We start from the raw sequence: 26871 nt of genomic DNA, 5'->3' as shown, positions 1-26871 counted from the left end.
TGGGGATTCCCCCGCCGCCCCTTCTTTTTCCCCCCCCCCCCCCCCCTTGAGGAACACACGCTTTGGTCTTTCACCCCAAGCCTCCCTTAGTATCAGGAGTTAGTCTCTGGGACAAGCTTGAAACTTACTAAATATAAAATGTCCTTAGATTGCGAATTTGGACACGGGACGAACACCATTGTGTTTAGGCCGATCTCTACATTCCGTAGATATGCCAAATGAGCGAATCTAGACACTTTCCATAAATAGCATTTGGGACCGAAATGAGATTAACGCAAAGGGCATGATAGCAAGGGTGTTTGGCAGACACAGTAAGCTATCATCCAGCGATATTGAGGGACTAATCTCAATACGCGAGGGTTCTTGTCAAGCCAATGCAAGACAGAGCAAAAGAGAACTAAGAGCCAAGCCGAGTATGCTTAGCTAGAAACACATAGGAGTTCTTACCTTATGTCCATCTGGCTAAGTACAGGTGCTAAGCCTAGTAAACTAACACTTGAACAAGAGGGGCTGATAAAGGGAACCAGCAATACCGACCTTCTGCCGTCATGGTAGTAAGGAAAGAGTGTCCGTAAGGACCGGTTGATAGGTAACTTTCGATACCCGAAATCATATTCGCGACACTCTCCCCCCCTTAGGGAAGATCGACGTCCTCGTCGATGCATACTCGAGTCTAGAATACCGCTAATGAAACAACTCCAAAAAAAGTTCACGGTACTCACACTATGTGAGAAATGCACCAACTTAAATGAGTTAGGAAGTAACCTCTTTGTCTAATGCGGATGCACTACCAACTTAAACACCTTCCGGCCGTCGCCGACAAGGAAATGACCAACGAAGTCAGCCACCCTTGCTGCTCCGGGAGTCACCCAACTTACAAAAGTGTGATATGCCCCTACCCGCAGGAACATAGAGAGAGAAGCCAGAGGCCCCAACCCTCCTGAGCAAAGAAACCAAACCTGTTGGTAAGGTTTAGATAGACTATTGTAAACAGGCAGTTAGAGTTGTTTACACGGTCATGCCCTTTCAACAGAATAAGGAACATCAACAGAGAGGCGGGTGATGTGACTAGTCGACAGTAGCTACCCCATGACTAGAGATTTCAACATGCACACGAAGTGCTGAAGCTAGTCTGCCTATACTAGCCCAAACTCAAAGAACAATAGATGGACAATATCAAAGTCATAGACAATGATATCTTAGAGACTTATTTATCAGTGAATATATCTTAGATTAGAATACAAAAGTATTCCAAGTAAGTTATCATCCGATAAACTAGTATTACAGTATAAGAAACACCAAGATCACTATCTTTGGAAAATAAAAGATTCACCATCCAACAAAATTCAATAGTAAGTATATCATCAAGTAAACTCAATGAGAAAACTTAACTACCGAAGATTGTAGACAGTATGCTAAACAACCTACGAAAAATAACTCAAAGAACACAAAGTATCCTTAACCGACAAGCACAATGCTCGCAAATGTATTACCCGAAGGAAATAACATCCTAATCTATCAGAACTAACTCGAGCAACAATCAACAGAATAGAATGAATGTGGTAAAACTAACAAACACCCATTCATGCCAATTACCATATAAGCTAATTTGAATAGATCTCGGTCAACAATACAAAGGTACTCAAATTGCTTACGCAAATGTTAGCAACATCCTACTGATGTCTCAAACCCCAGAGACTAATCCAGAGCAAACCACAAAGAATATTTGGTATGGCGAAAAGCCATAAGCCATCAAAGGAAACAACTAACCATCATGAAAGATCATTAATCATCCCATCAATAGAGAAATGTATAATCGTCATCGAAGAAAGAATCCACCATCCCAAAGAATGGTAAATCATTCTAGATTAACAATAATCAAGCAAAACCTTTGACAAGGATAATCAACTATCCTAGATGATAGTCAATCATCACCAATGATTGCTAGATGCAAAAACCAACTTCAACATTGAAGCTAACAAGCCAAAATGCCTTCCCCCAACAACTTCTAACAAATGGAACAATAAGCATAAAACTCAAAGAACCAAAAGCTCGAAGAAGCCATAGCCAAGTCTTGTCTAACAATGATCACGAGTCTCGCATAAACCAACTTCAATGCTAAAGAAGAAATCGTGATGCAACTCACAATATCTTCCTCAACACATCCATAAGCCAAACTTCATAATGCCAAAGCTAATAAAAAGCATGTCTGCATCAATCCAAAAGCTAAGCATAACAAAGCTATGCTCGACAAGTAATCATCAAACGATCCTCCATAAATCCATCTATAACAAGACATAACTCACTTCATAACAAGCCCAAAAAGAATCATTAATGATCGCTATATCCCGAACTCAAATCTAGCAAGGAGTCAACATTCTAATATCGATCACTAACTCTTCCTCTTGTAGAGTTAGCATAGTCCACAACTAAATCACTTTTCAAGGAAAAGCTAAAGCTCAACTCTCTACTAAATAATCTCGTCTAGAATACAACTAACTCAACTTGCCACTTAGTTCGTTTGAACGTTAACACAGTTGCTAACTAGCAAATGCATGAATGCCAATAACACAAAGCTATAGCCAAATCATTAACACTATATTCATCAAGACTAATGAAATTCAATATCAATCCTTGGAAGGATATCTTATTTCACTCAGATCTCAATAATAACAATGTCAATGACAAAGCATCACTTCAATGCCATCAACACCAAAACAAAGCTAGAAGAAAACACGAGTGAATCACCACTCAAAACTCTCCAACAACCAAGCTAACCAAAGTCGAAGATACCTTAGTCAGTATCCGAGACCAATCCTCCAACAAAACTCAGTTATAGATAACACTTCATCAAGGAGTGATTCACCACGTCCAAAACTCAATGAAATCCAACACTACGGACTAGATGTAACCAAATGATATCGACAGAGGTAGAGTCAACATGTCAACATGGAAAAACCATGTAAGTCTAATGACACGATCCTCTGCAACATCATCCAGTAAAGCAAGCCCATCACTGCTAAATCATCATCGAGCAAAACAAGTGTCAACAGTCCTTGACTAAGTCTACAAGTAATCACTAGTCACAAAGCAACTAACAATCACCCCTCAACTTGCCTTCACAAGACCCAAACACTAACTCTTGTTATCAAGTTATATACTTGTCCAACATGAATATGATACCCCAAGTACGAGATAAAAGTTCATAGACAAACATAAACTAAATGACCACTCGAATCCAACTCAACCATAATAAGCTCACTAATGCATTTAGCCAAAAGCTCTGAGCATGCCTGGAAGAAGCTAGCTATGCAATCAACATTCAGTCGAAACTAAAGTGAAGACCATAAGATGGACTCATATCAGTACACAACCTCCTCATAGATATAGCTATAGTATGAATACCAACATTTCAACCTTAAACAACTAAGTTGGACATCACCATCCTCAGCCAAGGCACAGGTCCACCAAGACTAAGTCAAGATTAGTGAGAGCTCACTACTCTCATAGAGTCTAACGTAATGCAAGGTGCAACCTGCCACCAAGCACAACGCTACAAAAGAAAGGTCCAAGGGTCACCTTTCAAAGAAAAGTGCACAGCCACTTTTCTACACCAACTCCAGACTCTATCCAACTCAATTGCCTTAGCCCCAAAAGTCAGCATCCCTTTTGGGTTGCATCATACAAACTACTTACCAAGTTCTAAGCTAACCGAAGTTAACTCTAACCCCTTCACTAGTTTGTAAACGGAATGGTTTTCGGCAAAGTGATCAACAGATCAGCCATTGGAGAAGTGTAAGAAAATTTGTGGAAAATTTCCATCCTAGAGAAAGAATGACTCTCAATCTAGGATTGCAAACTTTCAAGACTCGACCAACTTCCTCCTACAAACAACTTCACATAAGTTCACCTCGATACAAATTCTCATGATCCATCAATATGCTTAAGCATCGAACATCTTTGCTCATCTAACCAATATCCAACACCAACATCCGCAAAGTGCAAAATGAACATCCAAGGCTTGATCACGAAGACCACATCTTTGGATATCCATATTGCACTAACACTCTTCTTCAATCACCTTCAAGATTCAATGTGAAGCCAAAACACTAACAAGAAAAATGACATGGAAAATCAAGGTCTAAGGGAAATTCCTCATCACTTGAAATAACAATGCCACTTCCACTAACACAAGTGCTAGTGATGTCAATGCCCCAACTACACACATTCTCCATCCAACAATTTACTCCAAGTGTTAACGGATTAACTGACAAGTTATAGCAGATGAATGCTATAACCTTTTTCCAACACCTTAATGGGCGAACTCTAGAAAACAAGGTACCTATTTAAGCTTAGCATAATGGACCACCATCGAAAATCCAGTCAAGGCTACTACAATGCCACTTTCTCCAAGTAGACTAGCTTCACCATCAACCACTTTGGGGTTAATCATCATTTAACCAAGAAACTTCGTAAACACATTGCTCATTATTATATAGATATGATATGAGTATCACAATGACTTGATCATCAATTGAGCAACACTACAAGCAACGCCCATATCATTACTACCAAGGTTTACGTAAGTATCAAGTGTCAACTCAATTCAACAAAATGCAACATAAATGCCACACTTCACCGATAGAGATTCACAACACTGAACACCACCAACTTTTGTTCACAATATGGACAAACTCATGCCACTCTTTTTCCAACTAAACTCAAAACTAATCCAACACCAAACTACTCAAGGAGCAATAGCAAAGTTCCCCAGAAAAGAATTGAGCATTATAACCCCAGTCTTCCATAAGCAAGCCTAAACAAAATGGTATAGCACTTCACTGCTATCCATCTCACAACTCACCATTGTAAAACCATCATCTCCAACATGCATCAAGATAGGGACTCTTGTTTGCATGATGTGAACACAAGCAATGAGTTAACACCTCGTTGCAAATCATTTCTCCAAGAGAAAATGATTTACGTGTTTGATCCTTCGTCCCTGACAACTCTCTTTTCGGTCTCATCTTTGACTAAACCTCAAGTTTGCTTTTGCACTACCTTCAATTCAATCCAAGAAAAGTCTATGAGAGAACACGACAATGATTACTTGAACCAATAGACTAATCACTACAGTCTTGATTGATCCACTCATAATCATGCCTAGGAAGAATCCACTAGTGCCGTGCTAAACAGCTACGGACCAGCCTATTTGCCACTCATAGCAAACCCAGGGAAAGTTTACTTTCACCCATGGTACATGGAACATCTCCAAACCATCCTATGAGCCCAAGCGCAAGCTCACATCATAAGGTACAACAAGGTAATAATATCCATACCCAAGGAACCAATTGTGAAGCCTTTGCACCCAAATGTGTACTCACTCGGATCATTGTTTTCATCTCTGTGTATGCAACAAGACTAGTTGCCCAATCTCCTTGGATAGATCTCGTTGAGATTCATTCTCTAATACCAAATGTAGCACATGTGGTTTTTACCCTCTATCCTATGGTGATTTACCATAGGATAACACCACGAAGCGGAACCTAAACTCTCTTTATGCCACGTGCCAGATGCCATGTGTCACATGCCACATGTCCAAAGGAACATGGTGTGGAACCCTCGGTTTAGGGCCTTGGGCCACTAAACAAAAGAACGGTGCCAAACTCCTAAGCATGGAGCCAAGGAGTGACGGAACCGAACCACGGAGCAACTCCCAAGCATATAACCCAAGAAGTGAAGGGACAGGAGCCCGGAGCAACTTGAAACAGTCCTAGAGCAACCAACATCCCAATGCCAAGACCAGCATGCAAAACGGAGCCAAATGGAGTCTGGCGCTATTTCAGCATACCGATGGCCTAACGTGAGGATATAGGTACTCCACCAGCTAGCATGGAATGGAACTTGGGCTTAGACTCAAGCCGGACGCAGAACAAGGATAGCCACGCAAGCGGGAGCTAGACTATGCCTCAGGTTGGTCGGCCATGCTTGACCTACCCACTATCCCTACTATATATTTGGAAGCCCCCCCCCCCCCCCCCCCCCCCCCCTTGAGGAACACATGCTTTGGTCTTTCACCCCAAGCCTCCCTTAGTATCAGGAGTTAGTCTCTGGGACAAGCTTGAAACTTACTAAATATAAAATGTCCTTAGATTGTGAATTTGGACATGGGATGAACACCATTGTGTTCAGGCTGATCTCTACATTCCGTAGATATGCCAAATGAGTGAATCTAGACACTTTCCATAAATAGCATTTGGGACCAAAATAAGACTAACACAAAGGGCATGATAGCAAGGGTGTTTGGCAGACACGGTAAGCTATCATCCAGCGATATTGAGGGACTAATCTTAATACGCGAGGGTTTTTGTCAAGCCAATGCAAGACAGAGCAAAAGAGAACTAAGAGCCAAGCCGAGTATGCTCAGCTAGAAACACATAGGAGTTCCTACTTTATGTCCATCTGACTAAGTACAGGTGCTAAGCTCAGTAAACTAACACTTGAACAAGAGGGGCTGATAAAGGGAACTAGCAATACCGACCTCCTGCCGTCATGGTAGTAAGGAAAGAGTGTCCGTAAGGACCGGTTGACAGGTAACTTTCGATACTCGAAATCACATTTGCGACAGCTTGTATCAAGGGACTGGAAGTGTTGGTTGGCAAAACCAAATTATTAGTTTGTGGAGATTTTCTTGGATGATATTCTTGTTTTTAGCAAAAATATGGAGGAGCATAAGGTGCATTTACGCAAGGTTCATTTGTTACTCTAAGACAGCAAACTTTATGCGAAGAAGAGCAAATATGAGTTTGCAAAGTTGGAGATGGAATATTTAAGCCATATTATGATATCTAAGGGTGTCAAGATGAATCCAAGAAAGGTGGTTGTGGTGGAAAACTGACCTACACCAAATATAGTGGCCGAGTTGCATAGTTTTCTTGGTATGGCTAGTTATTACCGACATTTCCAACATAAGTTTGCAAAGGTGGTTATTCTTTTGACACAGTTGTTATGCAAAAATGTGCCATTCGAGTTGAAGAAGCCACAAGAGGATAGTTTTGTGGCACTAAAATGATTGTTGAGCGAGATTTCAATGCTTCGCATTGCTGATTCATCGAAAACTTATGAGGTGATATGGGATGCGAGTTGTTATCCATTGGGAGGATTTCTCATGGAAAAGGGATATCCTATTGTATATAAGAGTTGAACTTTGAATTCTGCAGAGCAACACTATTCCATATATAAGCAAAAGTTACTTTCTATTGTTCATGCTTTACGGATGTGGTGGCACTATCTTTATGGTGCAATGTTCATGGTGTTGACAGATCACAAATGACTTATGTATCTTTTCACATAAGAGGAGTTGAACACTAGGCAAGCTTGTTAGATTGTTAAACTCATGGAGTTTGGAATGTCGTCACATGACAAACACGAGATAAAGCATTTGCCACCACATTTGATTTTTCCGGACGATGCTTAATACGAAACTCCCGATTTTGTCATCATTTGAGTAAGGTGGTCAGCGAGTTAACACAATTACTGTAGCGTTAATTACTACAGTAATTAATGCATCCATTTAAATAGCAAATACTACAATGACTGTATATATTTCCACAGGTGGATGCGTTAATTACTCAAGTTTTATTCCACTATCATGATCGTCCAGAGGCCGGTCATTTTGGGGGAAGAAGACATATGAGTTAATTAAGTGCAATTTTTATTGGAGGAATATGAAAGTTGATATCGTCAAGTATTGTAAATCATGCAAGCTCTGTCAACAGGTTAAGGTGCCACGGGAGAAGCCTGGGGGACTTTTGCAACCTTTACCTATTCCTTAAAGCCATTGGTATAGTATCTTTATGGACTTCATCACTTGTTTGCCATAAATACAAAGGTAAAAGAAGCAAGTATAGGTCATAGTGGATTGGTTAACGAAGGATGTGCAGTTGTTGGCTCTTTGGAAGACTGTCGCTGCCTTAGACTTGGTTGCGGTTTACTTAGAGAAGGTTTTTCCTTATTTTGGTTTGCTAAAGAATATTATTAGTGATCGAGATTCAAAGTTTACCAGTGGATTTTGGAAGAGCTTTGCAAAGGCTATGCAAGTGATTTTGAAACTCTCGAGTGGAAATCATCCTCAGACGGATGGGCAAACTGAGCGTGTGAATTAGGTGGTGGAAGATATGTTATGTTGTAGCATTGGTCAAAAGCAAAGACAATAGGATCTATATCTTTCGTTAGTGCAATTTGCTTATAACAATAACCAATATAGTGGAACTAAGTTAAGTCCTTACTTTGCAATATTTGGAAAGCATCCTTGAATAGTAGTAGAGTTGGGATTGCATTTGAGTAAGGACATTCAAGATAAACTTGATTCTGAGGCGACTGATCTGGCCACAGAACTTAATGAGATTCTGGTGGTGTGCAAACGGAATTTGCAGGTAACTCAGGATAGAGCGGAGAAGTTTGCTAATAAGCATTGCCAATTCCAAGAATATAATATGGGTGATCTCGTATTTGTGCGAATGATCTTTTGGCAGAACACTTTGGTACTTTTACAAACAGGGAAGAATGATAAACTTTCCCATTGATATGCTAGTCCATATTAAGTGCTAGAGTGCATTGGTAAAGCAACTTATCAGGTGCAATTGTCAGCTAGGGTGAAAATTCATCTAGTATTCTATGTTAGTCAGTTGAAAAGTGTACTATCTTGGAGTGACGGGCCCAATGCCTCATTGATGTATACAGCTGTGGAAGATGGACCAAGAGCTTGAGCAAAGTTGCCCAAAAAGGATGATCACTGGTACAACTCATCCTTGAGACAAAGACTTTATTGGGGGGAAAGAATTAAACATCAAATTTGACCACATGGTCAATTTGTTAGATGATAGTTTACCATGTCTAACTTGGAGTGGCAGCATAATGGAGTTTTTGAGGTAGTTTGGGGGTGGTTGGGTGGTGAGGAACCTCAAGAGGTGGCATAGTGTAGTCTAAAACAGCTAGATCTTTGTCTTTTTTGTGCCAGATCATAACACTAGCATACTTAACGACCATGGTGAAGAGAGCATGCCTCCATGCATACAAAGGCATAGCCACTTAAGCATGCCTTAGTTGCTGGAGTGTGACCTTATTTCCTGAGTAAGCAATGCAACAGTGATGGAATTCTATCTTCTAAGAGAAGACCACATACGGTTTAGTTTGTTGTGTTGCAACACGGTCTCCACTATAGACGGCCTGCGCTCCACTAGGAAATGATGTCATTGTTTCTTATAGCTGCAATGGAGAGAAGTATAAAAACCTACCTCTTCTTCGGCCAAAGCAGCTTCTCAGGTACACATCTCACTGTCTCGACATGATCAGGACTCAAGTTACAGCCAGCAAAGCGAGCAATTCTAAGCAATTTAACTTACACGTCACGCTGACAATTGTGACGCAAACTTTGTTGGTTTTTCTGTTTTCTCCCCCAGCAGCTTCTCTCTGATCAGCGGGCAGCTGGAGCTCCCTCACCAGCAGCACGGCTGCCGCCAAAGCTGATACCAGAAGGGAGTTATTATTAAAGCAAAATCCTCACTTTCAAAAAGCTTTGACTTGTTTCTGTTGATCACAGCATCAACTGCAGCCTTTACGTCCTCTGGAACATTGTGCATGAGAAGGGAGAACAAAGAAAAAGATAAACAAACTGCCCTCTCAAACTTCGGGATCGCGACTTACGGCACTGATAACATCTACCAAATGAACAACAGACGTGATAACAATGGCAACCTGGCTAATGATCTTACCGAGCAAAGAAATCGGGGTACCATATACAGAAGCTTGCCCAACCGTTCTCCACCCCGGCCTACAAAGAGAGGTTGGAGAACAAACAAAGAGCAAGGAGACTCACCTCTTGGATGATGGCAACGCGCAAAATCAAATTTTATTCAATGACTTACATCCACTTGGAGGCAAGATCCTCCTGTCAACCTGGCCATTCTGGACTCTCTGGCGAGCGAACGCTAATTCATTATCCAGGATGGAGCCTGATTTACCTCGATACTCTGGAGGATGCTCCTTGCTACACAAGGGATCCGAATCATCAAATCCACAGTGCCCATAGCAAACCCACTTAGAGCAAATAGTGCCAAATACATTTCCATGGCTGTACAGTTCCCACAGCTCCTTGTTCTTCCTGTCAATCTCTTCCAACACCTCTTGAGATTTAACCCGTTTAGGCCTAGAATCCTTATATCCACGGATGTCATAAGGACCATACTCCACCTCTATCCAGTCAGGTTTCACGCCTGTCCTCGAGAAATCCATGACTGCTTTAAGGAACTCCACCGTCGCTTCCACCTCCGCCATAGCTTTTCCCTGCCCTAGAAAACTAAGGTTATTAAAAAGACATGCAAAAAGGATACGGTGATCATCGTAAACTTTCACGTTCTCGCTGCAACCTCGTCGCCCTGAGAAACTCTCGAGGCTGGCACTCTTTCTTTCGAGGTGTCCACAAGCCCGCTGAGATACTCCAGCATTGGGCATGCCACGAGGAGGAAGACACACTTGTAGCGCTGCAAAACTGGCAGCTTTGCAAAGAGGCTTTTAAAACTGTAGAAGTCTCCAGCCATCCGGAAGCTCTTGAGCTTGCGCAAGCACGAGAGCAACCTCCACACGCAATTCAAGGCTGCCCCACACCTCGAAGTCTAGAACTGTAAGAGCCAATGGCCTGTAGCTTCGGATGTTTTGAGGCAGGAGAGCGAGACCTTGAGCTCCTTGAGCCATCTTGTTGGTGTGGCGTCTTCTATCTTCCTCAACACTGTCTTGTCCCTCACGGTGAAATCGAAGTGGAGGACACAACTCTTGCCATCACTTGAACCGGCCAGAACTGTGCGATCTGCCCCGCATCGCCCACCTTGGAGAAGATTTCGCTATCGTTTGGCTTTATGACGTAGCCAGCCCAACCTCAACCAGGGCTCTTAAAATATTGTTGTTGTCATTCTCCCTCTCATGACTAAAACTCACCAAAACTTGAGAAATTCTATGTCATTTTCAGTTTCTTATATAACATAGTCTATAGGATATTTATTTCACTAAACCAACAACTCTTGAATTCTTGAGCAAGAATATTAGTTACACCAACCTTCTCAACATCAATCTTTATGATTTAGATGATGGATTAATCCATGACATCACTAGAGTGCAAATACATTTTAAACTTGCTCAAATAAAATATTGGATGAATTTTCAAATTAGCTAATAAGTCTATTTATCTTTGAACTAGTTAGAAAATCCAAATGCCTCATGCATTACAAAATTGTTTAAGGCCAATAATATTATAGAGATAACTTAGCACTACTACCTCCTTTAGAGATTGTTGTGTATGTGATAGCTTAAGGAAAACTTACTTTACTCTTAATGATGACAATGTTGATCAGTTAATTTTTTTATCACATTCTATGGGATCTTAATCATTTATAATGTCACCTGGCAAACCATAGGGATTGAATAACCAATCTATAAACACTTGCTTTAATTATCATCTTAACTAATAAGAAGTAAGTTATCAATCCACAAAAACCCAAATAACATTATTTTTTCAAAAGGTTTAAGTGATAAAGTTCATTAAGATGTTATCCCAGATGATAAATACCAACAAGCTTTTAATGATCAGCTTTGACCACCTAGATTAAACAACCACTTACATACTTCTCAACATCTAATTTTATCCTAGGTCAAAAAAAATACCTCTTCACCAACACATACATCCTTAGTACCCCCCAAATGCTCAACTCTTCATACATTATAACACTAAAAAAAGGTGAGAGGCATCCCTTAATAAATAAAAAATCCTTAACATAGAAGTAGAGATATATTATTGTTTCAATTGCTAAAATGTTGCTTAACACTTCCCATCCCAATCATGAATAATAGCATATTTTAATGTGTTTTAAAATCGATTAGTCAATGGAGTACTATTTCTAAAAAGTCCTTCACAAAATGTTAAAACTTCAGCCATACCAAGGAGATTATAGAGATCATGTGTTATCAAAGGTTTAAGTCAATCAACCATGAGTTTGAGATGGACTCGAGATAGAGTCTGAGGTGAACCCAAGATGGAGTTTGAGATGGAATCTGAAATGGACCTGAGATGGAGTTCAAGATGGACCCAAGATGGAGTCCGAGATGGACTCAAGATGGAACCTAAGATAGTCCCAAGATGAACCCAAGATGGAGAAAAGGGAAATGAACTGCAACAATACAATTGTATTATGAATTTAAGAAAATAGTTTCCAAGGAAGGACCCATGGGTGGGTGGCAAAGTTGGGCCATGAATAGAGAAAATATTGAAGAGACTTACTAGAGGTGAACACCCTTTAGACTTAGCAAAGCAAAGCTTTTGCTATGGAACAAAAAGAATACTTCAAGGATGGAAGTAATGATCATGTGTTGTTTAGTGCAACAATCAAAGGGTAGGAGCAAAGGACTAGTGGCCAAGTGTTAGCTATAGAAATCATTGGAAGAAATCCAAATAACAAAGTTGAGCAAGGAACACTTATGTGTTAGTGTCGTGAATGTGACTACGGGTATCGAAAGTTACCTGTCGGCTAGTCCTTACGAACACTCTTTTCTTACTACCACGACGGCAGGAGGTCAGTATTGTTGGACCCGTTATCAGTCTTCGCCTAAGCTAATTGAGAAACTAGTCTTCGCATGTGCACTTGACCAGATGAGCATAAGGAAGGAATTCCTAAGTGTCTATTTAATCAAGCATACTTGACCTGGTTAGAGAAACTCATTCGTTGACTTGCACTTGTTAGTGTTGGGAACCCCCGTGATATTGAGCTTGGTCCCTCAATATCACTAAATGATAGCTTACCATGTCTGCCAAACACCCTTGCTATCATGCCCTTTGAGTTAGTCTCATTCTAGTTTCAAATGCTATTTATGGAAAGTGTCTAGATTTGCTCATTTGGCATATCTACAGAATGTAGAGATTGGTCTGAACACAATGGTGTTCATCCCGTGTCCAAATTCGCATTCTAGCACCCTTCCATATTTAGTAAATTTCGAGCTTGTCCCAAAAACTAACTTCTGATACTAAAGGAGGCTTGGAGTGAAAGCCCAAAGCATGTGTTCCTCAAAGGGGCGGGGGCGCTATGGGGGGTTCCAAATATATAGTAGGGATACTGGGTAGGTCGGGCATGACTAACCAACCTGAGACATAGTCTAACTCCCACTTGCATGCCTATCTTTGTTTTGCATTTGGCTTGGGTCTAAGCCCAAGTTCCACTCCATGCTAGCTGATGGAGTACCCATATCTGTAAGGAACCAACTCCCCAAGGTGTCATAGGCTAAAGCATCCCCAAAAGCTTGACCAAAATGACAAAGAGTTCATCGGATGGGACTGAGTCGGAAATCGAGTCCAAGACCGACTTTGAGACCGAGTTCGAGATAGAGTCCGGGATCGATTCTGAGGCCAAATCGGAGACTGAGTTCGAGACAGAGTCTGAGATCCGAATCTGGTCCGAGACTGAGTCCGAGGTTGAGTCCGAAGTCGAGTCCGAGATCGAGTCCAAGACTGAGTCCGAAGTCGGGTCCGAGATCAGGTCCAAGATCGAGTCCGAGACCGAGTCCAAGTACTAATACGGGTCAAGGGGTGAAAGCCCAAAGCATGTGTCTCCCCGGGGGGGGTTGCAGGGGGTTCCAAAAGTATAATAGGGATAGTCCAGGAACTAGTCTTGAAAGAACTCTCCAGTGGTGCTTCCAAACTGACTTGAGGTTGAGACTGGGGCTGAGGGGCCTTGGGTGGGAGTGAGCATGGACTTGGGTGGTGCCGGAGGGGCCACCCAAGGAAGTGCTCAAGAGCAGCTCCCACTCTCGAAAGGGAAACCAATTGCAGTGATCCCGGCTCATGTGGAGTGGTGCCCCACTTGAGTACCTTGTGGCTTATTGGTCCTCACCCGTCCTAGGGGCTTGGGCCTTCCCTTCGGGATGGAAGTGGGGGGGTAGAGGTACCCATATTGGGCCATTAGGCCATGGTGTTTCACCCCAGCATCCCGAAGCAAGTGTTGCACCCAAGGCTTGGGATTTAGAGGGTCCCATGATCAAGTCTTGTTGTACCAAGGGATATTAGGAATCTAGAGGCTTGGTGTGCTTGGCTGCTTGTGCCTGCGGGGAGTGTAGCCAAACCTTAAGTCCAGTCTAACCCAGGGAGGGGAATTGGGAGAGATTTGGGAATCCATGGATGGATGGCTAACGCTCCGTTGCTCGTGTAGTGAGTAGTTGAAACCAAGTAGGACCAAGTAGGAGTTGGTATAATAGGCGGGAACCTTGGCGAGGGAACTTAGCAAAAGCCAAGCCAGTGTTGGTCGGATAGACGAAGTAAGCTGGCAAATTGGAAAGGAAAAATTTGTGGCTCACAATATCCTCACGTTAGGCTACCAATATGCAAAAATAGTGCCAAACTCTGTTTGGCTCCATTTTGCATGCTGGTCCTGGCATTGGAATACTGGTTACTCTAGGACTGTTCCAAGTCGCTCCATGCCCTTGTCCCTTCGCTCCTTGGGCTATATACTCGAGAGTTGCTCCGTGGTCTGGTTCCGTCACTCCTTGGCTCCATGCTTGGGAGTTTGGCACCGTTCCTTCGTTCAATAACCCAAGGCCCTAAAACTCGGGTTCCGCACCACTGTCTTTTGGACATGTGGCATGTGAAATATGGCATCTGTCACGTGGCACAAAAAGGGTTTAGGTTCTGCTTCATGGTTATCCTATGGTAAATCACCATAGGATAAAAGGTCAAAACCACGTGCACTACATTTGGTATCAGAGGCAGAGTCTCAGCGAGTACTATCCAATGAGATTGGGCAACTAGTCTCATTGCATACGCAGAAATGAAAACAATGATCTGAGTGGGTACATGTTTGGGTGCAAAGGCTTCACAATCGTTCCTTGAGTATAAACATTTTTGGTTGCCTTTTTGTACCTTATGATGTGAGCTTGCTCTTGGGGTTATAGGATGGTGTACCATTTTGCACGTTTTTGTGCTTGGGCTCATGAGTGAGGCACATTAGTAACTCAAGGTTGCACTTTGAGTTAGCAGGATTAATGTTAGCCTATCGGTGGTTCCATAAGTTGTTCCTTGTACCATGGGAGAAAGTAAATCTTCCTTGGATTTGCTATGAGTGGCAAATAGGCTAGTCTGTAGCTGTTTAGCACGGCACTAGTGGATCTTTCCTAGGCATGTTTACAAGTGGATCAATCAAAACTATAGGGATTAGTCTATTGGTTCAAATAGTCATTGCCGTGCTCTCTCATAAACTTTTCTTGGATTGGACTGAAAATAGTGCGAAAGCAAACTTGAGGTTTAGTCAAAGATGAGACCGAAAAGAGACTCGTTAGGGATGAAGGATCAAACACGTAAATCATTTTCTCTTTTTGAGAGATGATTTGCAACGAGGTGTGACTCATTGCTTGTGTTCATGGTATGCAATCAAGAGTCCCTATCTTGATGCATATAGGAAGTGATGGACTAACAAGTGGTGAGTTATGAGATGGATAGCAATGAAGCATTAAACCATTTTGTCTACGCTTGCCATTAGAAGACTTGGGTTACAATGCTCAATTTTTTTCCGGGGAACCTTGCTATTACTCCTTTAGTAGCTTGGTGTTGGATTAGTTTTGAGTTTGATCGGAAAAAGAGTGGCATAAGCTTGTCCATGTTGTGAAAAAAAGTTAGTGGTGTTGTGTTGTAAGTCTCTATTGGTAGAGTGTGGCATTTATGTTGCATTTTGTCCAATTGAGTTAGCACTTGATAGTCATATAAACCTTTGTAGTAGAGACATGGGCATTACTATGGTGTTGGTCATATGATGATCAAGTCATTGTGATTTTTATCTCATATCCATATGATAGTGAGCAATGTGTTTACGAAGTTGCTTGGTTAAATGATGATCAACCCCAAAATAGTTGATAGTGAAGCTAATCTACTTACATATAGTAGCATTGTAGTAGCTTTGACTGGATTCTTGATGGTGGTCCATTATGCTAAGCTTAAGTTGGTACCTTGTTTCCTTGAGAGTTTGCCCATGAGGTGTTGGAAAAGGGTTGTAGCATTCATTTACTATAGCTCATTAGTTGATCTGTTAGCACTTGGAGTATATTATTGGATGGATGCTTAAGCTTCGAACATTTTTGCCCATACTTTCGACATCCAACACTGACATCCACAAAAATGCAAAATGAACATCCAAGGCTCGATCACGAAGACCACATCTTCGGATATCCACATTTGCACTAACACTCTTCTTTAACCATCTTCAAGATCCAATGTGAAGCCCAAACACTAACAAAAAAAATGACATGGAAAATCAAGCTTTAAGGAAAAAATCCTCATCACTTGAAATAACAATACCATTTCCACTAACACAAGTGCTAGCAATGTATTATGGGTTATGAGAATTGGTGTTAAAGTGAACTATATGAAGTTGTAGGTAGAAAGAAGTTGGTTGAGTTTTGAAAGTTTGTATTCCTGGATTGAAAGTCATTCTTTCTCTAAGATGGAAAATTTTCCACGAATTTTCTTAAACTTTTCTAATGGTTAATCTGTTGGTCACTTTGCTTGAAAACCATTCCATTTTTGTAAGTCAATACAAATTAATGAAAGGGTTGGAGTTGACTTCGGTTAGATTAGACCTTAGTAGGTAGCTTGTATGATACGACCTGAAAAAGATGCTCACTTTTGGGGCTAAGGCAATTGAGTTGGATAAAGTCTGGAGTTGGTGTAGAAAGGTAGCTGTTGCACTTTTCTAGAAAGGTGACCCTTGTGCCTTTCTTTTGCAATATTGTGCATGGTGGCAGGTTGCACCTTGCATTATATTAGACTCTATGAGAGTAGTGAGCTCTCATTGATCTTGACTTGGTCTTAGTGACCCTGCACCTTGGTTAAGGATGGTGATGTCCAACTTAGTTGTTTGAGGTTGAGATGTTGGTACCCATACTATAGCTTTGTCTATGAGGAGGTTGTGTACCGATATGAATCCATTTCATGGTCTGCACTTTAGTTTCGACTGAATGTTGATCATGCCTAGCTAGCCTCTTCAAAGGCATGCTTAGAGCTATTGGCTAAATGTATTAGTGAGCTGTAAGCAACCAAAGGGAATGACTCGAGAGACAGTCCATGGGGTTCAAATATAGAGGGAAAGGGCCCATGAATAAGAGTGCACCCCCTTTTCCAATCGATTAAGGGTCTTAGGATATTTGGGGTTAAGCATCCTTGGGTTTGAATAGTACTGGGCTGGGTGACCTCCTGGGAAGTCCAAACTCAGGAGCTTACATGAGCTTATTTCGGTAAAGTTAGATTTAGTTCGTACTTGTCAATGAACCTATATCTCGTACATGAGGTATTACGTTCATGTTGGACAAGTATATAACTCGATGACATGAGTGTAGTGTTTGGGTCTTGTGAAGGCAAATTGAGGGTGTAAGCAAAAATTAAATTAAAAATTAAATTGAGGGTGTAATATAAATGAAAAGGGCCCATGAATAAGAGTAAAGGTCTTAGGATATTTAGGGTTAAGAATCCTTGCTTTTGAATAATACTGGGCTGGTGACCTCCTGGGAAGTCCAAACTCAGGAGCTTACAGAGGGGTGATTGTTAGTTGCTTTGCGACTAGTGATTGTTTATAAACTTTGTCGAGGACTGCTAACACTTGCTTCACTTGATGATGATTTAGCAGAGGTGGGCTTGCTTTGCCAAATGGTGTTGCAGAGGATTGTGTCATTAGACTTACATGGGTTTTCTATGTTGGCATGTCAACTTTACCTCTGTTGATATCATTTGGTTGCGTTTAGTTCATAGTTTTTGGATTTCATTAAGTCTTGGATATGGTGATTCACTCCTTGATGAAGTGTTATCTATAGCTGAGTGTTGTTGAATGATTAATTTAAGATATTGAGTAAAGTATCTTTAACTTTGGTTAACTTAATTGCTAAAGAGCTTTGAGTGGTGATTCACTCTTGTTTTTTTTTAGCTTTGTTATGGTGTTAATGACATTGAAGTGATGCCTTGTCGTTGATATTATTGATGTTGAGATTCGAGTGAAATGAGATATCTCTTTGTAGGATTGATATTGAGTTTTATTAGTCTTGATGAAGATAATGTTGATAATTTGGCTATAGCTTTGTGTTGTTGGCATTCGTGCATTTGCTAGTTAGCAACTGTATTGACGTTCAAACAAACTGAGTGGCAAGTTTGAATTAGTTGTGTTCTAGACGAGATTGTTTAGTAGGGGTTAAGCTTTGAGCTTTTCCTTGAAAAATGATTTAGTCATGGACTATGTTAACTCTACAAGCGGAAGAGTTAGTGATCGATGTTAAAATGTTTGAATCCTTATTAAATTTGAGTTGGAATATATCGATTATTGATGATTCTTTTTATGCTTGTTATGAAGTGAGTTACGTCTTGCTATAAGATGGATTCATGGAGGATCGTTTAGAGATCACTTATTGAGCATTGCTTTGTTATGCTTAGCTTTTGGATTGATGCAAATATGCTCTTCATTAGCTTTAGCATTATAAAGTTTAGCTTATGGATGTGTTGAAGAGGATATTGTGGGTTGTACCATGATTTTCTTCTTTAGCATTGAAGTTAATTCATGCGAGACTCATGATCATTCTTAGGCATGACTTGGCTATAGGCTTTTTCGAGCTTTGGGTTCCTTGAGTTTTCATGCTCATTATTCCATTTGTTAGAAGTTGTTGGGGAAGGCATTTTGGCTTATTAGCTTCAATGTTGAAGTTGGCTTTTCCATCTAACAATCATTGGTAATGATTGACTATCATTTAGGATAGTTGATTATCCTTGTGGAAGATTTTTGTTGATTATTGTTGATATAGAATGATTTGCCATTCTTCAAAATAGTGGATTCCTTCTTTGATAATGATTATGCATCTGTTCATTAATGGGATAATTGATGATCTTTCATGATGATTAGTTGTTCTCTTTGATAGCTTATAACTTTTTGCAATACCACATGTTCTTTGTGGTTTGCTTTGGATTGGTCTCTTGGGTTTGAGACATTATACAATGTTGCAAACATTTGCTTGAGCAACTTTAGTTCCTTAGTATTATTGGCTAGGATCTATTCAGATTGGCTATTGCAATAATTGGTATGACGGAGTGTTTGTTGGTTTTACCACATTCATTCTGTTCTGTTGATTATTGCTATAGTTAGTTTTGATAGATTGGATGTTATTTTCTCTGGGTGATACATTCGCAAGTATTATACTTGTCAGTCAATGATACTTTGTATTCTTTGAGTTATCTTTGGTAAATTATTTGGCATACTGTTTGCAATCTTTGATAATTAAGTTTTATCATTGAGTTTTCTTGATGATAGTTTGGCTATCGAATTTTGTTGGATAATGAATCCTATGTTTTCCAACTATAGTGATCTTGGTGGTTCCTATACTATCATATTAGTTTATCAGATGATAACTTACTTGGAATACTTTTGTGTTCTAATCTAAGATATATTCACTGATAATTAACACTCTAAGATATCATTGTCTATGACTTTGATATTGTCCATATATTGATCTTTGAGTTTGGGCCAGTATAGGCAGATTGGCTTCGGCACTTCGTATGCATGGTGAAATCTCTAGTCATGGGGTAGCTACTATCGACTGGTCACATCATCTGCCTCTCTGTCGCTGTTCCTTATTTCATTCAAAAGGGCATGACTGTGTAAACAACTCTAATTGCCTGTTTACAGTAGTCTATTTAAACCTTACTGACGGGTTTGGTTTCTTTGCTCATGAGGGTTGGGACCTCTGGCTTTTCTCTTTATGTCCCTACAGGCAGGGGCGTATCACACTTTTGTAAGTTAGGTGACACCTAGAGTAGCAAGGGTGGCTAACTTTGTTCGTCATTTCCTTGTCAGCGACGGCCGAAAGGTGTTTAAGTTGGTAGCGCATCCGCATTAGACAAAGAAGTTACTTCCTAACTCATTTAAGTTGGTGTATTTCTCATATAGTGTGATCACCATGAACTTTTTCTAGAGTTGTTTCCTTGGCGGTGGTCTAGACTCGAGTATGCATCGATAAGGACGTCAATCTTCCCTAGGGTGGGAGAGTGTCGCAAATGTGGCTTCAGGTATCAAAAGTTATCTATCGGCCAGTCCTTACGGACACTCTTTTCTTACTGCCACAATGGTAAGAAGTCGGTATTGTTGGACTTGTTATCAGTCTCCGCCTAAGATAGTTGAGAAATTGGTCTTCGCGTGTGCACTTGACCAAATGAGCATAAGGAAGGAATTCCTAAGTGTCTATTTAGTCAAACATACTTGACTTGGTTAGAGAAACTCATTCGTTGACTTGCACTTGCTAGTGTTGGGAACCACCGGGATATTGAGCTTGGTCCCTCAATATCACTAAATGATAGCTTACCGTGTCTACCAAACGCCTTTGCTATCATGCCCTTTGAGTTAGTCTCATTCTGGTCTCAAATGCTAGAATGTGAATTTGGACACGGGACGAACACCAATGTGTTCAGACCAATCTCTACATTCCGTAGATATGCTAAATGAGCAAATCTAGACACTTTCCATAAATAGTGCCATTCTATATTTAGTAAGTTTCAAGCTTGTCCCAAATACTAACTCCTGATACTAAGGGAGGCTTGGGGTGAAAGCCCAAAGCGTGTGTTCCTCAGGGAGGGGGGGGGGGATATGAAGGGTTCCAAATGTATAGTAGGGATAGTGGGTAGGTTGGGCATAGCCGACCAACCTGAGGTATAGTTTAGCTCCCGCTTGTGTGTCTGTCTTTGTTCTACATCTAGCTTGGGTCTAAGCCCAAGTTCCACTCCATGCTAGCTGGTGGAGTACCCATATCCTCACGTTAGGCCACCGGTATGCTAAAATAATGCTAGACTCTATTTGGCTCTGTTTTGCGTGTTTGTCCTAGCATTGGGTGCTGGTTGCTCTAGGATTGTTCCAAGTCGCTCTGTGCCTCTGTCACTTCACTTCTTGGGCTATATACTTGAGAGTTGCTCCGTGGTTTAGTTTTGTCACTCCCTGGCTCCATGCTTGGGAGTTTAGCACCGTTCCTTAATTCAATGGCCCAAGGCCTTGAAACTCGGGTTCCACACCACTGTCCTTTGGACATGTGGCATGTGAAACATAGCATCTATTATGTGGCACAAAGAGGGTTTAGGTTCCGCTTTGTGGTTATCCTATGGTAAATCACCATAGGATAAAAGGTCAAAACCACATGCGCTACAGCTAAATGCTAATAGATTATGGAAAAGAAAATATATTTTCAAGGATGGATTCCCAAATGCTCCAATTTGGCAAATATGAAAGCTCCAAGGGAGGGAACTGCAAAGTAGTCAAATAATAGAGCCATAGACAAGCCTAGCACAAATTATAGAAAAATGGAATTTAGTGTTTAGAGTAGTACAAAATAGGAAAAAGGATAATGGTGCCCTCAAGTAAGGAACTTCCTAGGATGGGGAAGTGAAATTTGCACAATACGTGCAATACAAGGTATTAGGGACACTTAGGAAATTGATCTTAAGATATCAAAATTGAAAGTTCCAAAATGCAATAGTTATGCTAGTAGAGGCTGAGGCTAGTCAAATTAAAATAGAGGTATCTCTAACAAATTTAGCATAAACTAAACGAGCAAAAAAGGAAGGACCACCATAAGTGTTCTAATAAGTCTCTAAGTTAGAGAGATTATTCTTCTTAGAGGATGGACAAGGCATAGTGAACCTTTAGTGTTAAACTATTGACAAATATTAATTGGGTGCGAAATATAAAAAATGGTAATCCATTATAGGGTTACTTTACAAAATGATTTATTGTTCAATGAGGACATTGAACTTTGTCTATGGGTGGTGGAGTTGTGAGACACAAATCCCTAAACCCCAGAGTGGACCCGAAAGGGTGCAACGTGGTAGTGGCCAAAGCGAAAGCCAAACAAGTGTAACACATTTAAATTAAAAGCTCTAACTTGAAAAGTCAAGAGCAGGAGTAGAACTCCTAACAAAGGGCTCAAAGAATGAGTTCGAAGTGAGCAATAAGTGAGTCTTTAAAAAAGGGATATTAGAGGACCAACACATGACACATGAAAGTGTCGAGATGGACTCAAGATGGAATATGAGATGAACCCGAGATGGAGTTCAAGATGGAGTCTGAGATGGACCCAAGATAGAGTCCAAAATGGACCCAAGATGGATCCGAGATGGAGTTCGAAATGGACCCAAGATGGATCTAAGATGGAGTTTGAGATGGACCCGAGATGGAGTCCGAGATAGAGTCTAAAATGGACCTAAGATAAAGTCTAAAATGGAGTCTGAGATGGAACTGAGATCAAGACCGAGAATGAGACCAAGTCCAAGTCCAAGACCAAGACCGAGTCTGAGTCTTAATACTAATATAGGTTGTTGGGAGAAAGCTCAAAGCGATCGTCTCCCGGGGGGGAAAGGGGCGGGGGGATGCAAGGGGTTCCAAAAGTATAGTAGGGAGAGTGTGGGGGTTGGACCCTAGAGGAGCGAATTTGGCTACAAAAGGCAGTTGTGACCCAAGAAGGCTATACTCATGGGTGATGATATATCCACTAAAGAGTCCAAAGCTAAAGTGAATACAGACAAACAAATGGGGTAGCTTGGTGATGTATTCAAAAGCTGGCTCTAGCTCCCTCAGGAGATCGAATGGTCGATGCTCCCAGTCCAAACATAAGTGGCACTACCTACTTGGGTATCTAACATGGCTCAATAGAACCTCACTTTAGCCCTATGGCTAGAGCACCCAAAGGCAAAAGGTAGGGAGAGTACCCATGAGACTCATGTAGAGCCACAGCGTTCTAAAATGTTATCCCAAAATCCCAAACTGTGAAAAGGAAGAAGAGTAGTCCTCTGGTGTAGTGACCAAGGATACGGTCACATGGTGAGGAAGTCCCAAAGGATAATGGGACTTAGTGGTCAGGCCTGTGGGCCTTGACCTAATGACAATGTTAGCGAACACAACCATGGATGGAAAAAGATTTGGTGAGGACCAAAAAAGGGATATTGGGGAAGGTTGTTCTCTATGTCTGCAAGTATCCTAAAGATGCTAAGGAGTGGATTTGGGATGATCACTTATGGATGGATAGCCCAATCTTTGAGAGATAGGACTATGATATAGGTGATATTGGATCACCGATGTGACAAAGGTGAATAGGCATGGCTTTAGTGTAATGGGCCGATATGTCGGTAGTACCTTTGAATGTCAGTCATGAGATCGGACATATGGAGTACTTGGAACAAATGCAATGGTTGAGTGGTACAGATGCCATTTTTGGGGCTAGCAAGTCCCTAAGTCCAAAATAGAATTTATAGAAGTTGCAAATGAGACTCCTTCAAGTGGTTGGAGGTGTGGTTAAATGATTAAAGTAGAATAGAAAATTTAGTCACTTACAATTTACAAGCATCCTAAGGATGTTAAGGAGTGGATTAGGGATGATCACTCATGGACGGATGGCCCAATCTTTGGGAGACGAGGTTGTGATGCAAATGGTGTTGAACCACTAGTGTGACAAAGTTGAATGAGCATGGCTTTAGGGTAACAGGTTGATATGTTAATGGTGCCTTTGGGTGTTAGTCATAGGATCGGACACATGAAGCACTTGAACCAAGTGCAAAGGTTGAGTGGCATAGATGTCATTCTTAGAGCTAGTAAGTCCTCAAGTTCGGAATAGAACTTATAGAGGTTGTGAGTGAGATAGTGCCACCCACATTTGGATTGGGAGCATTAATTATCCCATCTCTCAAAGAAGCTAGAGCCAACTTTTGAACACTTCACCAAGCTACCCTACTTATCTATTTGTATTCACTTTAGCCTTAGACTCTCAGTGGTTATATCATCACCTAACACATGGGTCACATTAGCCTTTCTGACAAGCCTACCCTTGTGTTTAAGCCTTTGCTAAGACCAAAGTAGTCATTTTTTCATGCTAACTATCAATTAGCACTTCACTATAGTCTTCACACACAAATTTGTGCCAAAGTTGCTTAGATTTAAACTTTCATTACTTTCAAACTTCTTCTTGGAACACCTTTCCCACAACTTTAATATGGTATATTTTGCCATCAATAAAATACCCTATTCTCATACATGGATCTCATGATCCTCTCCATTCCTCGTAGGGTACTACATACCTTAGTCTAAATGGTTTCACCAGTCGTTTAGGACCATTCTTTGACTACACTCAAGTTATTCATCTTTTTGGACTTTGCCAATCTGACTGACACATAAGGTCTAGCCTCATGGCTACTTTTGCGAGGGGGGGGGGGGGGGGGGGGCCCATGGTTGACCAACTTGAAGCAAAGCCCAGGGGTTTTCTTTCTTCCGGGGCCCGCTTGGGGCTAACCTAACTCCACACCATACTAACTGGTGGAGTACCCATATCCATGTCGTCAAACCACCAATATGCTGAAATAGCACCAGACTCCATTTGCCTCTGTTTTGTGTGTTAGTCCTGGCATTGGGATGTTGGATACTCTAGGATTGTTCTAAGTCGCTCCGTGCTCCTGCCCCTTCACTCTTTGCACTGTATGCTTAGGAGTCATTCTATGCTAGTGCCATCACTCCTTGGCTCCATGCTTGGGAGTTTGGCACCATTTCTTCATTCAATAGCCCAAGGCCTTGAAACTCAGGTTCCACATCATTGTCCTTTGGACATGTGGCATGTGACATATGGCATATGACACGTGGCACATAAAGGGTTTAAATTCCACTTCCATGGTTATCCTATGGTAAATCACCATAGAATAAAGGATTACACGAACAACTTTGGTAGAGAGTTGTTTGTGACATTTACTAGCCCTCCGAGGGAAGCTCAAAAGTAACTTTGTTAAGATCTTTATTAACATAGGTGCTTTGGATAATTTTATGGCTTATAAGTAAAAACCACATGCGCTACACATATCCTCCCAATCTGCTACTCTTCAAGTATAGCCCCACTCCTGGGACCTTCCAATATCACTATCAAATGGTAATATACTTGATTGCCAATAAAAGTCAGAGTAAGGAATAACTCAAATACTAAGTTGGAAGCGACTAAATTTTTCATTCTACTTTAGTTACTTAACCACACTTCCGACCACTTGAAAAAGTCTCACTCACAACCTCTATAAATCCCATTCTAAACTTGGGGACTTACTAGTCCCAAAAATGGCATTTATGCCACTCCATCTTTGCACTTGGTCCAAGTGTTTCATGTGTCCAATCCTATTACTAACACCCAAAAGTACCATCAACATATCAGCCTATTACGCTAAGGCTATGCCCATTCATCTTTGTCGTATTGGTGATCCAACACCATCTACATCACAGTTCTATTTCTCAAAGATTAAACCATTTGTCCATGAGTGATCATCCTAGATCCACCCCTTAACATCCTTAGGATGCTTGCAAATATGGGGAACAACCTTCCCCACTATATCTTTTTTGGTCCTTACCAAGTCTCTTTCCATCCACAACCATGTTTGCCAACACTGCCATTGAGTCAAGGCTCAAATGCCCAACCACTACATCCTACTAACCTGTAGGACTTCTTTGCCACATAACCACATCCTTGGTCATCACATAAGAGGATTGCTCCTCTTTCTTTCCACAATCTAGAACTTTTAGATAACATTTCAAAACACCATAGCCCTATGTGAGTCTTGTGGGTATTCTCCCCACTTTCCACCTTTGGGTGCTCTAGCCATGTGGCTAGAACAAGGTTCCGATGAGCCACATTAGGTATCCAAGTAGGTAATGCCACCCACACTTGGATTAGGGGTATTGACTATCTAATCCCCCAAAGAAGCAAGAGTTAGCTCTTGGACACTTCACTAAGTTGCCTTGTTTTTCTATCTGTATTCACTCTAACCTTAGACTCAGTGGTTATATCATCACCCAACACATAAGTATAGCTTTCTTGAGCTTTTCTAGCCAAACTGGTTCCACTAGAGTCTAGCCCCTACACTCTCCCTACTATACTTTTGAAACCCCTTGCAGCCCCCCCCCTTGGGGAACGATCACTTTGGGCTTTCACCCATAATTTGTATTAATATTTGGATTTGGTTTTGGATTCGATTTTGAACTCAGATTCGGACTCAATCTTGTACTTGGACTCAATCTTGGTCTTGGTCTCGATCTTAGCTTTAATCTCAGTCTCCATCTCAAATCCATCTCAAACTCCATCTCAAATTCCATCTCGGGTCCATCTTGGACTCCATCTTGGGTCCATCTTAGACTCTATCTCAAACTCCATCTCGGGTCCATCTTGGACTCTATCTCGGGTCCATCTTAAACTTCATCTTGGGTCCATATCGGACTCTTCCACGCATGATATGTTGGTCCTCTTGTATCCCTTTTCTAGAGACTCACTTATTACTTGCTTCATTCTCATTCCTCGAGCCCTTCATTGGGAGTTCCACTCATGCATTCAACTTTTCAAGTCAGAGCTTTTAACCCAAACGTATTATGCTCGTTTGGATTCTTCTTTGGCCACTACCACATGGCACCCTTTTGGCTCCATTTTGAGGTTTAGGGATTTGTGTCTCACAATGGTTTAAGGTCTAGAATACTTGGATTTAAGCATTTTTACGTTTAAATAGTATTGGCTAAATAACTTCTTAAGAAGTTCAAATTCAAGAAGTTACACTTTCACCATTTTGAGAAATTAAACAAACACTTAACGAAGCGATCCTAATGTTGGACTAATGTATAACTAGCTTCCCAATCCACTTCTATTGATAAACTACTAATCACTTGCTCAACTGCTTACAAAGAGTGAAGATGTGGTCAAAGGTGCTTGGAGGAGCAACTCTAAAGTGCTTATTTATTTGTCTAAGTACTGCAGCATCAATTGATA

Source organism: Selaginella moellendorffii, unplaced genomic scaffold (genome assembly GCF_000143415.4).
Source record: "Selaginella moellendorffii unplaced genomic scaffold, v1.0 SELMOscaffold_142, whole genome shotgun sequence".
Taxonomy (NCBI): Eukaryota; Viridiplantae; Streptophyta; class Lycopodiopsida; order Selaginellales; family Selaginellaceae; genus Selaginella; species Selaginella moellendorffii.
The sequence above is the reverse complement of the archived record's forward strand: the minus strand, read 5'-3'. Positions refer to the sequence as shown.